Source organism: Kogia breviceps, chromosome 12 (genome assembly GCF_026419965.1).
Source record: "Kogia breviceps isolate mKogBre1 chromosome 12, mKogBre1 haplotype 1, whole genome shotgun sequence".
NCBI classification, from domain to species: Eukaryota; Metazoa; Chordata; class Mammalia; order Artiodactyla; family Physeteridae; genus Kogia; species Kogia breviceps.
In genome coordinates this window covers 34,701,316-34,723,025 of record NC_081321.1, presented here as the reverse complement: position 1 = coordinate 34,723,025, position 21,710 = coordinate 34,701,316, and the positions used below count along the sequence as shown (strand labels likewise).

Sequence of the window (21,710 nt, the reverse complement as noted above, 5' to 3'; positions counted from 1 at the left end):
ATCTTCCCTACCCCCTGGTTGCCACCCTCCGAAATAGAGCAACCTTTCCTTTCCTACCAACACTTGTCTCTCAAGAACTGGCTTTCAAGTGGCGAGCAGCCTGACCTGGGTTCGGTAACAGTCTCACTCACTCTGTGGGTTTAACATCCAATATCTCCTGATCTTCAGACTGGAAGAGCCACCTACCCACTGTCCTCCTCGATGTCCTACTGCCAATTCAAACTCAGTATACAAAAAAGAATTCAAAATTTCTACCTCTCATCCCAACACACAGTATACCCACATCTCCAATCTGACATTTTCCGTCCCTAAATCCACCCCTACTTCTGACTTTATCATCTTATTATTTTCAAAATAACTAAAGGTTGGACTCATTCTTGATTCTTGATTCCTACACACCTTCCATTTCAATCAACAGTCTTATTATTTTATAAACTTCCATGCATGCTCTTCTCCCATAATTTGGATTCCCACTGTCTCTTAAATGGGACTGTTGCAACAACCTAACTGGTCTTCCTTACTCCAGCCTCTTTTCCCATCTCAATCTACCCCCAATAAATCTAACTAAAATATAAATATGGTCACATCGTCCCTTCACTTTAAATCTTTCAATGATCACTCTTCTCCTACAGTATAAGATTCAAGTTACGTATCAGGGTATACAAGGCATTGCTTGACCTGACCCACGCTTATCTCTCCTCTCTCACCACTCCCTACCTTTCACTCTAGTTGCATAAACACTAAACAGGTTGCAGTTTCCTATGTTCATGCTGACCCTCTGCCTGGGATACTCTTCTCCCATCACTCAACTAACGCCTGTATTTCCTGTGGGCCTTAAAATGTAAGTCAGAGATGCTCTCCTCTAGGAAATCATCCTCACTGTTAAATATTTCATATATTGGAGTAATTGTCAGAAGAGCTTATAGGATCGATTCTCTCAGGAGGTAGTAAGTTTCCTTCAGGGCAAACAAGGAGGAATGGGTGCTACTGAAGCCAAGTGTAATGGGCTGGATTACATGATCTTTATGATCCAGTCAAATTTGAGGATTGTACGGTTTGTTGTATTGGTGAGAGACTAGCTCAAAGTCTGCTAACTCAAAAGACTTTTAGTTTTAAAAAAAAGAAATTAGGGGCTGCCCTGGTGGTGCAGTGGTTGAGAATCTGCCTGCCAATGCAGGGGACACGGGTTCGAGCCCTGGTCTTGGAAGATCCCACATGCCGCGGAGCAACTGGGCCCATGAGCCACAACTACTGAGCCTGCGCGTCTGGAGCCTGTGCTCTGCAACAAGAGAGGCCACGACAGTGAGAGGCCCACGCACTGCAATGAAGAGTGGCCCCCACTTGCCACAACTAGAAAAAGCCCTCGCACAGAAACAAAGACCCAACACAGCCAAAAATAAATAAATAAATTTTTTAAAAAATTAGTCTTACCTGTTAAGAGAAACACTATTTTTTCTTATGTCTTATCTGTCATCATATGCCTAATATATACAATGAACCCAAAGTAACAGTAACACACTGACAAGATTCTTTAAAGTTAATATTTAACATTTTAAATATTAGAATATGTGACAATTGATATGTCCTATTTCTTATATCTAGAAGAGTAAAGTATAAAGTGAAATTGGATCAGAGCACTTGAAAATTAATTGAACTCTACTTCCAATCAGACTAAAATAAGTATATGAAGAATTAATGACTGACTTGTATAAATTTATAGTTTATAAGAACATGATATTTTTTAAGATTTACTCATTTTAAAATGTCAATAAAACAAAAGTAACTAAAATAAGAGAATTATTCCATGGATGGGACACCAACACAGAAAATTATCTAACAAAACACACCAGAATATCATTAGGGATGAAGGATATTCTACTTAGACAAACATGGCTTTATATAATAAGTATAAAATGATGAAACTTTTGTACCATAAGGGTACCATTTCATTAATATTCAGATCAAATCTTGTTATTTCAGTGTACAAAGAGAATTTTAAAACATTGAACAGATGGTTATTGTCCCTTATTAGAAGTAGGTGCTTACACAGAAAATGTTTGTAATTCACTCAGTTTGACAGAAAATCAAATATGGAGAATTGAAATAAATTGCATATGACTAAAAATATGCATTATAATATGTATTTCAAAAGGTTCTAGAAAGAAAGGAAAATAAGACCACGGTTAGAAACAGCAAAAATTATAGTATTTTCAGATCTAGGGTTTAATGTCAATTTTTAAAAAATGTATGTATTACAATAATTTTGAGTAAAATATGTATCCACTAAATAAACAAATATTGACATAAGTTATTCTCCACAGGAAAAACAGGAATAAATCTTCCATTTCTTTGAGAAAGTCCAAATATTATATTTTACTATTATAATATGGCTCTTTCCATCAGATCGTTCTTAGAATTAATTGATTTAAATTGCTCAAGAGGAAAAAACATAACTCCAAAAGGAAATAAAAGGCATTCACTTATTATTATCTGTTACTTTTCCTTTTAAGGAGAAAGGAGCTATTGAATAAAATGAATATTAAATTAACATTACATCTTAGCTTGTAGCCTAAGATAAGATTGTAAGATAAGATTTAGCAGCACACTTAATTCATGCACACATATAATATTATAATAGTCTATAATTTTGATGAAATCAATTTGTTCTTTTTTTCTAGGTATCTACTAAGTGGAATCATATTAAACAGCATTTTTGGAGTCAAAACCCATCAAAAAAGAGTAAAAAATAAAATATTTTTGGAAATGATACAGGTTGTTATTATCATAATTTTGTATTTTGAAATGGGCGATGGGATAGAAAGTATAGCTTCCTGTTTTGTTTTGGGTTTTTTTTTGCGGTATGCGGGCCTCTCACTGCTGTGGCCTCTCCCGCTGCGGAGCACAGGCTCCAGACGCGCAGGCCCAGCGGCCATGGCTCACGGGCTTAGTCGCTCTGCGGCATGTGGGATCCTCCCGGACCGGGGCACGAACCCGTGTCCCCTGCATCGGCAGGCGGATTCTCAACCACTGCGCCACCAGGGAAGCCCAAGCTTCCTGTTTTGAAACATTAATATCATCACTATTATTATTAAATTTTTACATCACCATTATTATATGGATACCAGCTTTGAAAAATAATAATACTTACACTTTTAAAATAGGTTTTTATTTAGTGTTGGGCATCTACTGATCCAACTGAAAAAGAAAGGTTAAGTTGTCAAAACTAATCCCTTGAAGGCTGATCCATGGTTTCAAGCAATCCTGATCAATCACAAGGCTTAGACACTGGCTCCCTGATCACAGGTGGAGATGGGACAGGAGGGACTGGTCCTCCCACAACCGTAAATACTGGGAAGGCAAAACCAGGCCAAAATTCTGTCATATCACCCACAGTTCCAGTATCCTATCATCTGTATCCATGACTCCTTCCTGCTATCCTGAACTTGGCTTTCATTCACAGCTTTCCACGAGTCCTCTAACTCAGACTGGTTCTTTGTCTTTGCAAACTTGTTTTCTCTACCCATTCCATTTATAGATTTACTAAATAAAGATATTAAAAATTCATAACAGGTTCCCAGTTCTGCATATATCTGAACAGACTGAAAAATCAATAACTTTTCTAATAAATCAATAACTTTTCTGTAACAGAGGTGAGGTCAAACCATTGCCCCCACGATTAGAGAGGCAGACAGGTGAATACAGGGAGTCACAGCTGACTGCAGCAGAAACTCACAAAAAAAAAAACTGCCTTGGGAACCAGTGCTGGCATAGGAAGACTTGAACTGTAATTAACAAATTGCTGGAGGGCTTAGTGTGTACAAGACTTAAAGTTAAAAACTCCAGAGAAACCTAGCCATAGGAGGGGTAGGAGGGGGGCTCATTTTAAAATGTGCCAGAACACTCTATTCTTCTTTTTTTTAAAAAATTATTTCTTTACAATGGTGTGTTAGTTTCTGCTGTATAACAAAGTGAATCAGCTATATGTATACATATATCCCCTCCCTCTTGCATCTCTCTCCCACCCTCCCTATCCCACCCCTCTAGGGGGACACAAAGTACCGAGCTGATCTCCCTGTGCTATGCAGCTGCTTCCCACTAGCTATCTATTTTACATTTGGTAGTGTATATATGTCAATACTACTCTCTCACTTTGTCCCAGCTTACCCTTTCCCCTCCCTGTGTCCTCAAGTCCATTCTCTACATCTGCATCTTTATTCCTGTCTTGCCCCTATATGGAATCTATTCTTCTTAACAAGGACTGCCCTCAGGAGAAGCTACTTCACCAGACCTAACTTGCTGAATTTCAATCAGAACCTAAGTGATCTGGAGGAAAAGAAATACTCAACTCTAGCCCTCTCTAGCCATCCTCTCCCACCTTAGAGAACTGTGGGGGAACTAAGAAGCATGTGTAAATTCATAGTCCAGAGGCATAGGCTCACTAAAACACTGAAGCCTAATCATAGGACTATAGAATGCCTCCTCTTCCCCCACATCTTACCACCATATTACTAAAGGCCTATGTATACCTGGTACATTATGTACAGTTATCAAGAAAAAAATTACAAGGCATACTCGAAAGCAAAAACAGATTTTGATGTTTATGATAGTAGCTTATATGGAAAATTCTTAATTTTGTTGGTAATATTTTCACAATAAAAATATTCATTTTACACATTTGTGGAACACCTACTATGTGCCTGGCAAGTGTTATATACTATAAATATAATATAATGTAAATATAATATAAATATAATTGTGAAAATGCAACAAATGTACATTTTTGTGTATTACAAAGGAGCAGGAAGCAAGAAGTATAGTAAGCTAAAATTTAAAGGGTACTAGTGAACAAATTTAAAATCTAGGGTTACTTTAGGGCCAAAGGCCCATAAGAGCACTAAGAAAATGAAATAAAACTAAACCTGGAGATAATGCATATTAGGAACTGAACCTGAGTCTCCACAGTAAATCACGACCCTCCAAAGAGTCTAAAGTTGTCCTAAAAGAATAGTGTCCCCTGGATTCCAAACTTGGCAAACCCAAGTACATTCTAGAAGAAAACAAGCCTAATTTAAATCCTCAGAATTCCCACAGATTATATTATTAAAGTATTAGTTCAAAATTAATACTCACCAAACACAAAAAGAAATGTAACTATGAGTGAGAGTTGACAAAAACAGCAAATAAAATATTTAGACCATACAAGGACTTCAGATATTGGAATTACCAAATATAAAGTATTTAAAATCTGCTGTCTCAACACATGTTAGCATTTCTCTACCTTCTTAAACATATGAATTACAGTAATAATTTCTGATATCTTTGTCTAGTAATTATGTCAACAGTGTCATTTCTGGCTTTGTTCTATTGATTAATTTTTCTTCCATCATGGGTCATATATTCCTGCATCTTTGCATGCCTGATAAGTTTTTAATGAATTCTAGACGTTATGAATTTTCATTTTCTTGGGTGCTAGATATTTTTGTATTCCTATTAGTACTTTTGAGTTTTGCTCTGAGATGAATTTAAATTACTTGTAAACAGTTTGATCCTATTGAGTCTTGCTTTTAGACTTTGTTAGGTAGGATCAAAGAAGCCTTTAATCTAGGGCTAATTTTGTCCCACTACCATCGTTCTGAGTACTCTACCTGATGCACCATAAATTCCAGATTTTTCCTCTCTGACTTGTGGGGACACAAACTATTTCTGGCCCTGTGTGAGAGCCAAGGACTTTACCCCTGATTCTTTTGAGTGGTTCCTTCCCCACCTTGGGTGGTTTCCTCACATGCATGTGCTGAATATGACTCAATTGAAGACTCAAGGGAGATCTGAAAAATCTTTGGAGTTATTTCGCTGTGTACCTCTCTTCTCTCCAGTATTCTGCCCTGTGAAATCTAGCTGTCTTGGCCTCCCCACACACCAAACTCCATCTCTTCAATTCAAGGAGACACCAGGCTCTGCCTGATTTCCCTCTTCCTGCACTGAAGCCAGGAAATTCTCTCCAAGAAGTAAACTGGAGTAATTGGAGGGCTCACTTATGTAAAAAGACAAAGCGAAGATCTTAAAATCAGTCAGTAAAGGCAGATTTCTTCAAAGTAACAACAACCATACCCATAGAAGGTATCCTAACAGTAACAATGGATGTCATAAAACAGTGTTTCAAAGTGCTGAGAGGAAATAACTGCCAACCTAGCAAAAGTGTCTATTGTAACAAAGGCAGCTATTTGAAGGCACCAAAGAGCAAACAAGGCAGCCAAGATTGAAGGCCAAGATCCCTGAAAGAAAAATGCATTTAGATAAGTTCTCATTTATTGCTGCTTTTTCCCCTTGGAAGATTTGCTGATTTTCAGAGACCATATGTAAAACTGTGGCTTATAATTTGAGGCAGTGTCACTGGGTGAGAGAGACAGAAATTGAAATCCTGGGCTACCAATACCACAAGGACACAATGGACGAACTACCAGAAAAAGGGAAACTCCGAAAGTAAGCCCGAAATTCTAACACAATTTCCTATAGAGTATTTGCTGACACCTAAACTATGTAGGTGAGAGGTAATACCAAGCAAAGAATAACTAAGAGAAAAACCCTAAGCATAGGTTTTAGCAGTCTCATGATGATGAGGAAACAAAAATTGGAATTCAGGATACAACAATTCAGGATACACCAGGAACTCTGAATGAAGTCTAGGATTTCAGATGCGGTACATTAAGGGCTATAACACAACAGTGCGGACAAACCAGAAACAGACTAGCCCAAACAAAGCCTGAAACTAATTTTCTATCTGCATTCCAGAAGAAAATTAAATTTTCCCTGGGAAAGAGTATATCATCATGAACCTCTGTAATTCTTCATGTATTATCCTTGATGTTCAATTTAAAAAAAAAGGACACAGGACAACAAGATAAGAAAAATTACTGAAAACCCAATAGAAAAAAATAGATAATATAAACTCATTAATGACACACACAGAAGTCAAAATAACTATAATTAATATGTTCAAGAAATAGATTAAAATATTATGAATTTTATCAAAGAACTGGAATCTATTTTTTGAAATCAACTGGATGGTCTAAACTAAAATATAATAACTGAAATTAATAACCAATAGATAAATTTAACGGTAGTTACATATGTACATACTATATGATTTCACTTATATAAATTTCTAGAAAATGCAAACTAAGCAGAACAGTGGTTGCCCGGAGGTTTGAAGGGATAAGAGAAAGGGATTACAAAAGCTCATGAAGAAACTTTAATCTTGATTGTGGTGATGGTTTCACAGATGTATACATATGTCAAAACTATACACTTATATATATGTACTTTATTGTATGCCAATTATACTTAAATATATGTACTTTATTGTATGCCAATTATACCTTGATAAAGTTGTTTTAAAATAAAACAATAATTATATTATCTTTTTGGTTTAACACATACGTGGAATTTAAGTTATGACAAAAATAGGGAGTAAATGGAGTTAAAAGCTATAAAGGTCTTGTAAAATGTTGGCAATATTAATTAAAGGTAGACTCTATAAGTCAGTTATGTGTTTTACTCTCTAGGGCAGGGGTCCCCAACCCTCAGGCGATGGACCGGTACTGGTCCGTGACCTGTTAGGAACTGGGCCGCACAGCAGAAGGTGAGAGGTGGGCAAGCGAGCAAAGCTTCATCTGTATTTACATCCGCTCCCCATCACTCACATTACCGCCTGAGCTCCGCCTCCTGTCAGATGACCAGTGGCATTAGATTCTCATAGGAACTCAAACCCAACGTGAACTGTGCATGTGAGGGATCTAGGTTGCATGTGCTCCTTATGAGAATCTAATGCCTGATGATCTGAGGTGGAGCTGAGGTGGTGATGCAGGCACTGGGGAGCGGCTGCAAATACAGATTATCATTAGCAGAGAGGCTTGACTCACAGAGACCATAATAAGTCAATAGGTTGCAGACTCATATCAAAACCCTATCAGTGGGCTTCCCTGGTGGTGCAGTGGTTGAGAGTCCGCCTGCCGATGCAGGGGACACGGGTTCGTGCCCCGGTCCGGGAAGATCCCACATGCCGCAGAGCGGCTGGGCCCGTGAGCCATGGCCGCTGAGCCTGTGCGTCCGGAGCCTGCGCTCCGCAATGGGAGAGGCCACAACAGTGAGAGGCCCGCGTATCACCAAAAAAAAAAAAAAAAAAACCCTATCAGTGAGTAGCAAGTGACAATTAAGCTGCATCTTACAGAGTAGACTGGACATAAGCAACACACGTTGGGTGTCACCATCTCCCATCACCCCCAGATGGGACCATCTAGTTGCAGGAAAACAAGCTCAGGGCTCCCACTGATTCTGCATTATGGTGAGTTGTATAATTATTTCATTATATATTACAATGTAATAATAATAGAAATAAAGTGCACAATAAATGTAATGCACTTGAATCATCCCGAAACCATCCCCCACCCCCCAGTCCATGGAAAAATTGTCTTCCATAAAACCGGTCCCTTGTGCCAAAAAGGTTGGGGAACACTGCTCTAGGGTGATCACTGAAAGAATAAAAGTTTGTATAACCAACAAAGAAATAGAGTGGGAAAAATAAAATACAAAAATATTTTATTTATACAAAGGAAAGCAAAGAGGAGGAAAAAAAAGAACTTAGAAAATATTAGACAAATCAAAAGCTAGTTTATAGCAAAATGATAGATTTAAGCATGCATACATTCATAATTACGTAAGTACAAATGGACTAAAACTGTAATTGAAAGACAATTGTCACAAGGATTTAAAAACTGAAGGAAAAATACAAATTGAGAGAGCATATCTTCTATATAGCTTCAAAAAACTTCTAAAGGTTGTACTTCAAGGAAAATGAACCTGAATCCAGAAATGACCTCAAAATAAATATCTGAGACAAGAAAGAATGGTGAAAAAAGAAACTGATCAACATGCATCAAATCTAAACAAACATTGTTTGTATAAAATAATAAAAATATTGGGCTTCCCTGGTGGCGCAGTGGTTGGGAGTCCGCCTGCCGATGCAGGGGACACGGGTTCGTGCCCTGGTCCGGGAGGATCCCACATGCCGCGGAGCGACTAGGCCCGTGAGCCATGGCCGCTGAGCCTGTGCGTCCGGAGCCTGTGCTCCGCAGCGGGAGAGGCCACAGCAGTGAGAGGCCCGCATAACGCAAAATAATAATAATAATAATAATAATAAAAATATTATTGTCTACTTTATGGGGTTAAAAAGAGAACCAGAGGACTTCCCTGGTGGTGCAGTGGTTAAGAATCCACCTGCCAGTGCAGGGGACACGGTTTGAGCCCTGGTCCGGGAAGATCCCACATGCTGCGGAGCAACTAAGCCCATGTGCCACAACTACTAAGCCTGCACTCTAGAGCGTGCGAGCCACAACTACTGAGCCCGTGTGCTACAACTACTGAAGCCCACACACCTAGAGTCCCTGCTCCGCAACAAGAGAAGCCACCGCAGTGAGAAGCCCGTGCACCACAATGAAGAGTAGCCCCTGCTCACCACAACTAGAGAAAGCCCGTGCAGCAACGAAGACCCAACGTAGCCAAAAATAAATAAATTTATAAAAAATAAAAATAAACCAGAATACTCAAAAACAACCCCATGTAACTAAGAAAACATTGACCTTACTTAAAATGTTTTAAGAAATTTTATCATACGGGAGAGGACTAAAACATTGATTAGCTGTACAATTGCTAGGTTTTTAAATTTTACTTGAAACAGTGATACTTCAAGGATAGCCACTAAAAGAATAGGTATTGAAAGCATAAATTATAAACCAAATGGAGAGGTAGAGGAGGGATAGAAAAGTGAAAGAAACAAACAAATGAACAAAATACAATCACCCTCATCCCCCCTTCCCAAAAAAGTAAAGAAAGAAGAAAAAGAAGGAAAAACTATGTAATAGAAAACACACAAAAAAGTGGGAGAATCAGATCGTAATATAAATGTAATATGTTGATTTTACATAGTACAATAGTTGTTAGATAGAAGAGAGAAAACTGACAGAAAAATAAAATCAAAGATGTGTGTTTTCAAGAGACATGTGCAAGAATACAGTAAGGTTGGAAGTAATAGGGTGTAAAAGTATATATCAGACAAAACTAACCAAAAGAAAGCTAGAATGGGTATGAATTCTAGACAAATAGATTTTAAGTGAGAAAATAATACTAGGAACAAAGAGAATAACTACACAATGACAAACATTAAATTCTCCGGGTAGATACAATGATCTTCAATTTGGCACAATGCATCAAATGAGATAGATTCAAAATATATAAATAAAGACTGATAGAATTAGAGGGAGAAATTAAGAAATCCACTATCATAGTGTGAGATTTTAACATCCCTCTGCTATTTATTGATAGGTCATGCAGACAACAAACATTAACAAAGAAATAGGGCTTCCCTGGTGGCGCAGTTTTTGGGAATCTGCCTGCCAATGCAGGGGACACAGATTTGAGCCCTGGTCTGGAAAGATCCCACATGCCGCGGAGCAACTGAGCCCATGAGCCACAACTACTGAGCCTGCGCGTCTGGAGCCTGTGCTCCGCAACAAGAGAGGCCACGATAGTGAGAGGCCCGTGCACCGCGATGAAGAGTGGCCCCCGCTCTCCGCAACTGGAGAAAGCCCCCGCACAGAAACAAAGACCCAACACAACCAAAAATAAATAAATTAAAAATGAGTCACGATTAGGAGAGGAATTAATTCTTCCTTCTTAAAAAAAACAAACAAAAAAATAAAATAAAAAACAAACAAAAAAAAGAAATAGAATAATAAAATTAAAACGTGATTTAATGGACTTATATTGAACCCTCCATATAGCAATTCGAGAATACATATTCTCTTCAAACATGCATTGAAAATTTTACAAATTGACCATGTATTACGTTACGAAAGAAATCTCAGCAAAATTCAAAGATCAGATATCACACAGACCACATTTCCAAACAAAATACAGTTAGCAATCAATAACAAAAAGTTAATGATTTTTATATCTCACAGTTCAGAAATTTTAAAACGTATTTCAAAATAATTCATGCATAAAACATAAATTTTAACGGAAATAAAGAAATATTTAGAATTGAACAATTTTTAAAATATTCCATATCAAATATATAGAATAAAAAAGAAAGCATTACAAAATGGGAAATTTAGTCATCTATTGCTTATATTAAAAAAGAAAGCATGGGGGCTTCCCTGGTGGCGCAGTGGTTGAGAGTCCGCCTGCTGATGCAGGGGACACGGGTTCGTGCCCCGGTCCGGGAAGATCCCACATGCCGCGGAGCGGCTGGGCCCGTGAGCCATGGCCGCTGAGCCTGCGCGTCCGGAGCCTGTGCTCCGCAATGGGAGAGGCCCACGTACCACAAAAAAAAAAAAAAAAAAAAAAAAAGAAAGCATGAACATCTATAAACTAAACATCGAACTTAAGGAAAAAAGAATAAACTTGTAAGATGATGTTAAAGACAAGAACAATTATTAATTAAATTGAAGGTAAAAATAAAATACAAAGAATCAACAAAGCCATAAAAATTTAAGTTTAATAAAACACACAGATGTCGTACTAGATTGATGAAGAAAAAAGGGAGAAGGCAATAAAAAGTACTAGAAATGAGAAAGGTACATAACCACAAACACAACAGGGATCCAAAATGAACAAATTTCTTGAAAAATATTTAACTTGCCAAAACTGATTAAAGAAGCATAAAACTTGAATTATTCTAAAACTAAAAAGTTCTTCAGTAGTTCAAACATCTTTTTATAAAGAGAATATCATGCTTAGATGGTTTGATAATGGAGTTCTTTTAAACATTTAAGTAACACAAAATTTCAATCTTTCAAAAACTCTTTCCTCTAGGATTTTATAATTCATTAAAATGTCTATTTAAAAGAGTAGATATTGACTATGATGGCTAATGTTAATTTAAATCTGAAATTCAGATGTTATTTGTTTTCTCAGACATATTCCACAGCTTATGAAAAAAACTTCTCAGAAGAACTTAAGCACTACAGTTCCTGAAATTCTACAGGATAGGAGCTTAGTAGATGCAGCTGGTTGGAAGAGGGAAGAAGAGTGTTGAATCTACAGTTACATAGCACTTTACATAAAATGTAGGAAAATCAATTATCCGTATTTGGGAAGGATATGCCAGGGTGCTTCTCCTGAGTTTCACACTGCCCATTTTGAGTTGAATTATTCCATTAAAGTACCAAAGATACCTTGACAGATGTTTGCAATGAATAATTCCAAGACATACAGAACCAAATCAGGATTTTTCTCAACATATATTTAATGAGCATATAGGTTAACAATCTTCTAAGTTCAACATTTTTCCAACAAATATTATTTACACAGCTACTAAAAGTACTGGGGATACATATGTTTAACACATGCCATGTTGTGCAGATCGTGGCAGATGGCTGGTTTGAGCCTAAAGCTGGGATTCAGACAGGTCTGATGAACTGAAAGGAAAAATTCCTAATAATTTAAATACTTTATTTTCTTGAGATATTCTAGCTGAGTATAAAATGAAACAGGCAAGACAACACTGTTTCTAAAGCTCAGAGGTATATATTATGGTAAAGCTCAGACTGTGGATCAAGGTCTGAGCCCTGTGAGACATAGAAGCATACTCTTTGGGTACTTAGGAATAAAGTATATAATTCAGAGGTGCCAATAGAAACTTATTCCATTCTTGGGTGGAAATTGGTACAAATTTAAAATAAGAAGTAATTATAAGTAATTATAATTTTGGGAGCGCTTGGAAACCAGAGCATAGGCATGGATCTCAAACTGAGTAGGTTAAAACATGAAGCCATAGCAATGGAGGCACCAGCCTCAACCAGCTTCAACCCCATTCCACCTCCAGGCAGTAGACATCAACAGAAGGCATTAGAACAGAATATAGCTTCATCAGCTCATATGATATGCCCCTGGGGACTACAAGAAATAAGTGTTTGAGATTTTAAAGAAGGCTAGAAATTAGAGGTTGCAAAGAGTCAGTGAAATGGTTATGCACATAAATATGATCCTCTAACCCAATTCAATACTTTTAACCAAAACACACATTTGTAAATTGTGATAGCCAAACTCCAAGATGGCCCCTACTGAGTCTCACCTCTTGCTAGTCACTCCTTGTGTAGAATCTTCCCACACTGAACAATGACTGGCCTGTGGCCAATAAAATATGGTTGAAGTGACAATGAGTGACTTCCAAGACAAAGTTTGAAAGACACTGCAGTCTCCACCTTGGTTTCTCTCTTGAATTTCTCACTCGGGGGTAATCAGCTGTCATGTCTTGGGGACAATCAAGTCGCCCTATGAAAAAAAATCCACGTGGTAAGGAACTGAGGGGTCCAGCCAACAGCTAGCACCAACTTGCCATCCACTTGAGAGAGCCATCTTGGTAGAGAACTCTCCAGTCAAGCCTTCACATGCCTGTAGCCCTGGCTGATATATTCACAGCAACTTCATGAGAGATTCCCAAGGCAGAACCAACCAAACTGTTCCCAAATTCCTCACCCAGAGAAACAGTGTGAGATCACAAATATTTATTGTTGTTTAAGCCTCTAAATTTTGGGATAATTTGTTACACAGCAATAAATAACTCTAGGTCCTGTAATTATTCCGAAAGCTAATAGGAGCCACTTCAGAATGTGAAGCATAGAAATAACAACACCTAATATGATATATGATTTTTATGCTGAAAGACCTGAGATCACAAAATAGAAAATAAAAGTACAATATTCATAGTGTAAATACTTACTTTACCTTAATAAAGTGTTTGACATTATGGTGACAGAGCAAAGAACCTCTGTGGAAATAACCATCATAGCATAAAAGCCTTGAAATAATTGAGTAATTTCAAAGGGCAACCTTTGTGGAGAAAATGTCACTAATGATATTTTCTTTGGATCTCTTCTATAATCATAATGTGTCATATTTCTTACTATATTTTATACACTATTAGCCAGAGTTTTGATGCATATATTACCAATAAAATTAAAAATATAGGAGTTACTTTAGATGATCAGTGTCTAGGCAAACTGAATGAGTAACAATGCATTATACTTTAGATGTTAAGGGTTTTTTTTTTGTCTTTGAGCATGCAGGCAATAGTACTTCCAAGTTTTAATCTACTAATATTTATAATTTATCTCAGATATAAAAAGAATAAACAAGCAAAACAAAGAATCACACCACATTCTGCATTTACAAGTTGTATTTACAGAAAAGAGATAAGTGTATACAACCCATTAGAATCTACTATACCACTTTTTCTTGAAATCCTACTCCTTCATAATCCATTATTTTATTTAGTTCTTATATAATAGACACTTATGTAGTGTTATGGTCTTCTAGGCTGTGTTATAGGTATTTTATTAAAGAGTTACTTATGTAGCTTTATTCTAAGCTTTGATGGCTATAATTTAATATTTGTATAGTGTAAATTGCTTTCCCATCCTGAACATCACAACTGTTTCTCTTCTATGACTCAATCACTGTTGAATATTACTGACGCTTATTTTCTGTATGAGAGGGCATGAAAAATCTGTGGTTAGAATATTGGTATATTTCAATACTTTCAATTCAAAGAACTATTTGTCCTCAATGCAGTTCCATGACTATACAAAATGGAATTGACTATTTCTGAAGTATACCAACTTGAAATTATGACAGAAAAATTTTGTTTTTATTCACTCAAGTATGCAAACCAGCAGCTTCAGAGAGATCAGTAGGAAAATCTTTCCAAATATAATCTCATTTGAATTAGTCTCTTGTACAGTCTTAGAAATAGTTATTTGTCAGTGCCTGGGGGAAGTAATAACTTATGATGTGTTGGTGGTGATGAATATTGATGTTATAACAGGCTAGATGCTACAGTGGTTTATCATTAAGACATAAGATAAAACAGTGATACCTATCGTAGGACTATATTGGGAATCATTTGTGTAACTGCCAATGTGTGACCAGATGTCACCATAATTTGCACATCAAATACATGAAAAAAAATTTTTAGGTAGCTTTTAAATGCAAAGTATTACCTGAAATCTCGGCTATTTCTTTTATTAAATATGTCAAGAGAAATCCGTTATAACTGTTCATACCATTTTTCCTAACCACCAAATTATCACAAGATGATTAACACTATTGGGGAATGTCTAGTCCCTACCCCAGGTTATTTCCTTCCAGGTAGAAAATACTCCACCAGGTACATTACTTCTCACCTCTCTCCGCTTCAGAGGGGAAGTGACTTATCTGACTGATCATTCTGGAAGAAGAAAACTGGCATGTATAGCTTAGCATCTTTTCTCTAGAGACCCAGTTTCTCCAAGAGAGCCTGACAAATTCTGCTCTGCTCCTCCAGGGGAGGTGTGTCCACACAGTGTTGCCTGGGACTGGGAAGCCTACTTAATTCTGGAGGTGAGTATTAAGAAGTCCTCTGGTCTGCAGATACAAGCTACATTCTCCAGTACGTTGTCAGAATAGAGGTAATATCTTGGTCACCATAATATTTATTTCTGTCTTACTTCCTAATTTATTTAGAACTTGGGCAGAGAAGAGGGGTGCTTCTTCTTGGGTCTCCTAAAGGACTTTAAAACATCAGTGATTAGAACAACCAAATACTCTACAAAATGACAAAATGCAACCACCCAGACGATAACCAGCATTTTCATGAATTCCAACTTTTATACTTATATAAACTACCTAAGTTGTTTGAAGTCACAATAAGGAGAGTCAAAGAATTTAGGCAAAGGTAAGGTTAATAAATTAACATGGCTTAACCAAGAAAACCTCAAAGCAAAGATGATTTTCAGACCAACTGAAACATAATATTAAGATGATGTCATGCTAACATAAATTCACCAAATTCATCACCTTAGTGTAATGACTTTGCTTTAAAAAAAAAACACAGACATTTAAATCACTAATTATAATTAAACCAGAAGCACAAATAAGGCTAGATTTGCCTGCTTGTTAATTTCAGTAGCATTCTCTGTTTTCCATCACTATCAGGATGTCATCAAGGATGTCTTATTTTCTAAAATGTCCTTAAGTGCAAACAAAAAATTAGAAATAATTAGATTCATAATCAACCTTTACAGACAAGGAAGTTACTGCTCCAATCCCTAAATGTACAGCCCTTCCTATTAAGAGAATCCATTGCAAGCATGCTGTCTTCTAACACCAAAGAAAAGGAATGACTAGGCAAGTGTTGAGAGAAACCAAAGTTTTTGTGAGATATGTTTGACTCAGTGTTAAATCCAACTAAAAGACTCCCTATTGTGCTTTTTTCTGGTCCTGCTGACAAGAGGTGCTCTAGTGCAGGCAATATGGAGAAAGAAAGATTTAAGACTATGTACAGCAGAGTTCAGGAAGAAAGGTCACCTTAAGAGCATAAGAGCAGGCATTTGGAAGATGTGTGAAGAACAAGAGGAAAGCAACCAAACAGGAAAAGATGGAAGAGCAGCCAATATAAGAAAGTCATTGAAGGGAAAGAATGTCAACTGAGTAAAGAGGTGGAACTCATTTATTCAATGAATATGTGTTGAGCGAATCTCTATGTAGAGCCTAATGTTAACTTCTGTTGTGAATGTGAAAACTGTTACTTCCCTCAAGGAACTTGACATTTAGTTGGGGAGATGAGACACACAGTAACAAAATGTAAATAACAAAATATGATTAAATAACACTTGCATTGTTATTTAATACATGATAATAGAGAATAAAGGAAGAAAGAATGAAAGAAAGAGAGAGCAGAAAAAATAAAACTTTTATTCACTCTTTCTCTTTGCCAAGGTCTTTCACATAATACCTCATTCAAATGTCACAGTAAGCACTAGGTACGATTGCCCCCAATTTAAAGATGAGAAAGGGTAGGCTCAGTGAAATTACATAATTTGTCCAAGATCACATAACTAGTAAGTCTAGGATCTAAATCTAGCTCTATCAGATTCCAAATCTTTTTCTCTTTCTACCAAATAATTTTTTAATATAAGAAACTGTATGTAAGGGAAACCAAGCACTGGAAAAGGAGCAAAACACATTGATTCATCTATGCATCTACCAAATATTTATTGAATACCTTCTCTGAGTACATGCATGTGCTGGAGGGAAATGATCAGAAAGAAAATCATGTGTCTACAATTTTCAAGCTTCTAGGCTAGAGATAGGTAGTTAGGCAGAGAAAGATAGAAAGATGGCAGATCAACAAATGCAAATAATACAGAGCTAAGTAGGAAAAGCACAACAGAAAAACCAGAAAAGGCTGTAGGGTTCAAATGAGGATAGATCACATTATTTTCAGAGAATCAATAAAGGCATAATAAAAGATGGAAAGGTGGTCAGGTTTATTATAACTGGAGCCAAAGACTCCAGTTATGGAGGACAGCATGAGTAAAAGATCTACAAAGCAAATAAGATCAAGGACTAACAAAAAGCAATAGTGTAAATGAAGTATAAGATACAGGAAGCAGACTGCAGGAAGGAAAGCAAAAAGGTAAATTGGGGTCAGATTGTGGAAGACTTCAAATATCTGGCTAACTATTATGTTTAATTTTGAACACAATGAATAATTAGGTTTCCAAGCAGAGAAGAGGCATTCTCTGAGTTATGCTTCAGAAGATAAATTTATACAAAGTTATCCACATTGTAAAGAATGGACTTTAAAATGCTATTGAAATAGTACAGGTTTGAAGTGGTATGATGGCAAAAAGAATGAAAAAAGGAGAGGAGTAGGAAGAGGTACAAAGACAGTTAAGGGATAAAATCCATAAAATTTGGTAATTGATATCCTCTTGAGTATAAAGGAAAGAGAGGTCAGAGAATGGCTTCAGTGTTTCAAACTCAGGAAACTGGGAAATAGTAATGGCGGTAACAGAGACGGGGAAGATACAGAGAAGGACAGCTGGGGTAGGGGTGCTGTGGAGGGAAGGAATCAGAGGTCGAATCTGAATCTGGAGTTCTAGTAAAATCTCAAAATGGAGAGGTCCTAAAAGAGATGGAAATATCATGAGTGATGTTGGACCTAGAGATAGGAACTTGGACTGCACGAACCCAGAGCTAATCAGTGAATTCTTTAGAGTAAATAAAGTCACCAAAAGAGACAGCATCCATTGAGGAGAAAAGATTGGAGAGGAGAACTGAGATACAATACTATCTCTAGTGCTTGAATCATAGAAGTTTGAGCTTTTGAATCATAGAAGCAGCTATGTCATGTGATTCACTTAGTACTTGTAGGAAACTGGAAGTTAAGAAACCAAAAAAGGGGACCAAAAAAAAAAAAAGAGCAGAGTAATATAGTAGATAATGTTTACTATGGAAATCAAATAAGAAAACCTCAAGGAGAGTACGGTTAAGAGTATTAAATTTTACAGAGATTAAAAGAATGAAGACAGGTCATTTGAGACTGAAGAAAGCATTTCCAGAAGCATAGTGAGAATGTTAAAGTGGCTTTGAGTGGTGGCTAAGGCAGACAGCTGTGGAACTCAGTAGAACACAGGGTAATTCCCAGTGTTAAGGAGGCAATCATAGAGGGAATTCTCTGGTGGTCCAGTGGTTAGGACTCCATGCTTTCACTGCCAAGGGCATGGGTTTAATCCCTGGTTGGGGAACTAAGACCTCACAAGCCATGAGGCACAGCCAAAAAAAAAAAAAAAAATTGTGTACAGGAGGCAGGCATAGAGCCAAGAGCAATCCAAGCATTGTACCAAGCAAGTATCAAATTAGTTTAAAAAAAAATAAAAAAGAAAGAAAGAAAGGAAAGGAGGAGGGGGGGGAGTTCAAAGAAAAGGCCTAGAGTCCAGAAAGCATTTATCTTGAAATATAGAATCAGAAGTAGCTTCTAACTAACTACTCAGTTATACAAAGCCATCCAAGAGGATTAGTATGGTGAAATAACCTTTTGTTTAGGCAGTGATTAATTCTCAGGTGAGGTTGGCACTGAAAGACTTTGCTGGAATTCGGTGACAAGTTAAAAAAGAGAAATTTTTTTTAAAAGGTATTCAAAATTCCTGCAAGAGATGTTCTAAAAATGGAACCAAAAAACATGATTGCTGACGACATAAAAATAACCATCAACTTTCATCAGACTACACCAGATGGAGCCTGCATACACAAAAAGTGCACAGTCACTAACTACAAAAGTAAAAAAGAAATGTTTGGGCGAGGACAGACTGAGGTGTCTGGTAAAAGCCGCGGTCACAGCACTGTGTCAGGAGTCCTGCGGCACCATGTATGCAACATCTTTGTCAAATAATGTGAGTGTGTCTGGCGGTTATGTTCTATCACAGGCTGTGTCCTTGATGATAAGTGTATTTTGATGGAGTGGAAATAGAAATTGAAGCATTCCCCTACCCACTAGAGAAGAACACTAAGATATCAATCTAACAAACCAGTAAGGATGACTCAATGTCACAGACCGAGAGACTGGAATAGAGATCAGAACAGAAATCTAAATCAACCTCAACCAGCCAAGGTCTAAAATCACAACCTAAGTCTATACAACCAGACCATAGGAAAAGGGCATCGCTGAGATCCCTCACTCTGGCTGCAACATTCTGTGAGTTTATAAATCCTTACAAAATGTCTTGCTTCTTGCCTGATAAAAGTCTAAAAGAAACCTAACATTAGAAATAAATAAAATAATTGGCTTGAAAATTCACGAAAGAATTATGAACCTTCCTGGTTTTATTTTAGCCCAGGAACCTAAAAAAAATAAATTAAGCTAAACATTATACACCTACGTTTACGCTATACATAATGAGTAAGGGTGAGGGCTTGGAAACAGACCACCAGGGCTCGAATCATGGTTCAGCCACTGCCCACTGGGATGACCTAGAGCCAGCTATGTAACCCTCCCCACCTCTGGTTCTTCATATGCCAAGTGAAGGTACTAATATTAACCACATCTTCGGATTTTTCTTAGGGTTGTATTGCAATTTATACATCACTTACTCAAGAGCCTGACACAAAGCATGCCCTCAAGGTGAGTTGTTATTATTGTTTTATCTCTGCATCAGTAAATCACATTTGATCTCTGCATGCAACTCATCACATCTACAACTGGGCATAGAAGGGTCTTACCTAAGTGGTGTCAGATAATCTGACTATGCTCTAGGAGGTTGCAACCCTAACCTGGATCTAACTGTAGCAGGAAAGAAGGATGGACCACGGAGGAATAGCAGAGGGCAGTGTAGGCACTGAATGTAATACTGAAGTTGTATCAGCCAGAAGAAGCCCACATCTACTTCAGGACAACAAGAAATCAGAAGGAAGCAGAGGCTCTGCCCAGTACATCTACCTGGCTTATGGTTTAGCCCCTTCAACCCTAGGGAATAGAGGAGTCCTGTGATGGAGTAGGAAAGCTGCAATAGATAATCTTTGATTTTTCAGTCCCAGGAGCTGCAGAGAGAGCCCCATCAGGACCTAGCAGTTACATATTCCAGCAGCAGTAATGTAACAGCACTTCATTGTGTTTGTCTTTCTGACAATGTAGAAAAATTTATGGACTAAGATGTTCATGTTGGAGTGTTGTAACTAGTAAAAAAGGCAGCATCCTATGAACATCCTAAATGTTCAACCAAATATAAGTGATAAAATCATGCAGCCATTAAGATGCATTTATAAATGATAGTTAATGACCTGGAAGGGATAGAATTGTAATAAATATTGAATGCATAGTCTAAGTTCATATTTTATAAATACATATTCCCAAGAACACACGTCAAAATATTAATAGTGGTGGTCTCTAGATGAAAGGATTACAAGGGAATTTTTCTTCTTTGAATCCTGCTACATTTTCTAAATTCAATACAATATTCTTATTTTAGCTTAATAATATAAGTGATGGTTTTTAAGGAAAAAAAAAAACGGTTAACATGGTTTGCGTTAAGTCACTGAAAATGTCTGGCAGTGAAGAGCAAACAGCTGGGACAGGGACTCCCTCCCCTCTCTCCATTCTATTTCCCCTTGTACCTGTCTCCCTCCATGCTTTCCCTCTTCTGCTGGCCAAAGAGACCGTTACAGTCAGGTGGCCTGAAAATATAGCTGGGGAGAGGAGAATGAGTTAGTAGTTGCTATGACTCTATCCTCCCCTTTTTCCTTACCCAGTCCTCACCCTTTCCCTGCCACTATTCACCATAATGGCCATGGCAGTTCTTTTTCTAGATCAAATAGGAGAATTGTTAGTGTTAGTGGCAGGAAGTGGCAATGTCTATAGTAGCAACAGAGAAGTATGGTCATATCCTCCCATTAAAAAAAAAAGTCTTTCCTTACCCTCACCTCCTCCTCTACGTGAGGATAATATATACTCAATAAACATTACTGAATTTTTCCCTCCTTCCCCCTTTCTTTCTTTCTTTCTTTCTTTTTCTTTCTTTCAGTAAAGGAAGCAAACATTCTCTATCCTCCTTTACCTGAGCAGTCATCTAAATTAGGCAATTCTAGGGTTAGTAGACAGCCATTATCCCGGGACTAAGGTGCAATAAACCCTTTTGTGATCAAGCAAGAGTGTTTGGCTATGCAAAGTTATGATTGAAGGGGATGTAGACCAATTAGCATAAGGAGCCACTAAGATGTGAAGTTAGGGAGCCTTATTGGTCCAGGGCAAAGAAGAGTAGTAAAGGTCTAGAAAGAAAATTACCTTGAGGCAAGGAGAGCTATGGCTGATGAACCAGACTCAAAACAAGATGTCCAGG

The 21,710-nt window shown here is 37.4% G+C and overlaps 1 protein-coding gene across 8 annotated transcripts in view; it reads right to left on the bottom strand.

The window, feature by feature from the left end:
• Positions 1 to 21,710, bottom strand: part of TMEM117 (transmembrane protein 117) — a 536,895-nt gene that overhangs the window by 448,542 nt on the left and 66,643 nt on the right. For 4 of the 8 annotated variants that reach the window (XM_067009093.1, XM_067009097.1, XM_067009092.1 and 1 more), the window contains one exon: positions 13,130 to 13,329. The exons of the other annotated variants lie outside the window; for them this stretch is intronic. The gene's annotated coding sequence lies outside the window, so the exon portion shown is untranslated. The remainder of the gene's footprint in view (positions 1 to 13,129; positions 13,330 to 21,710) is intronic. 8 annotated transcript variants of the gene reach the window in all.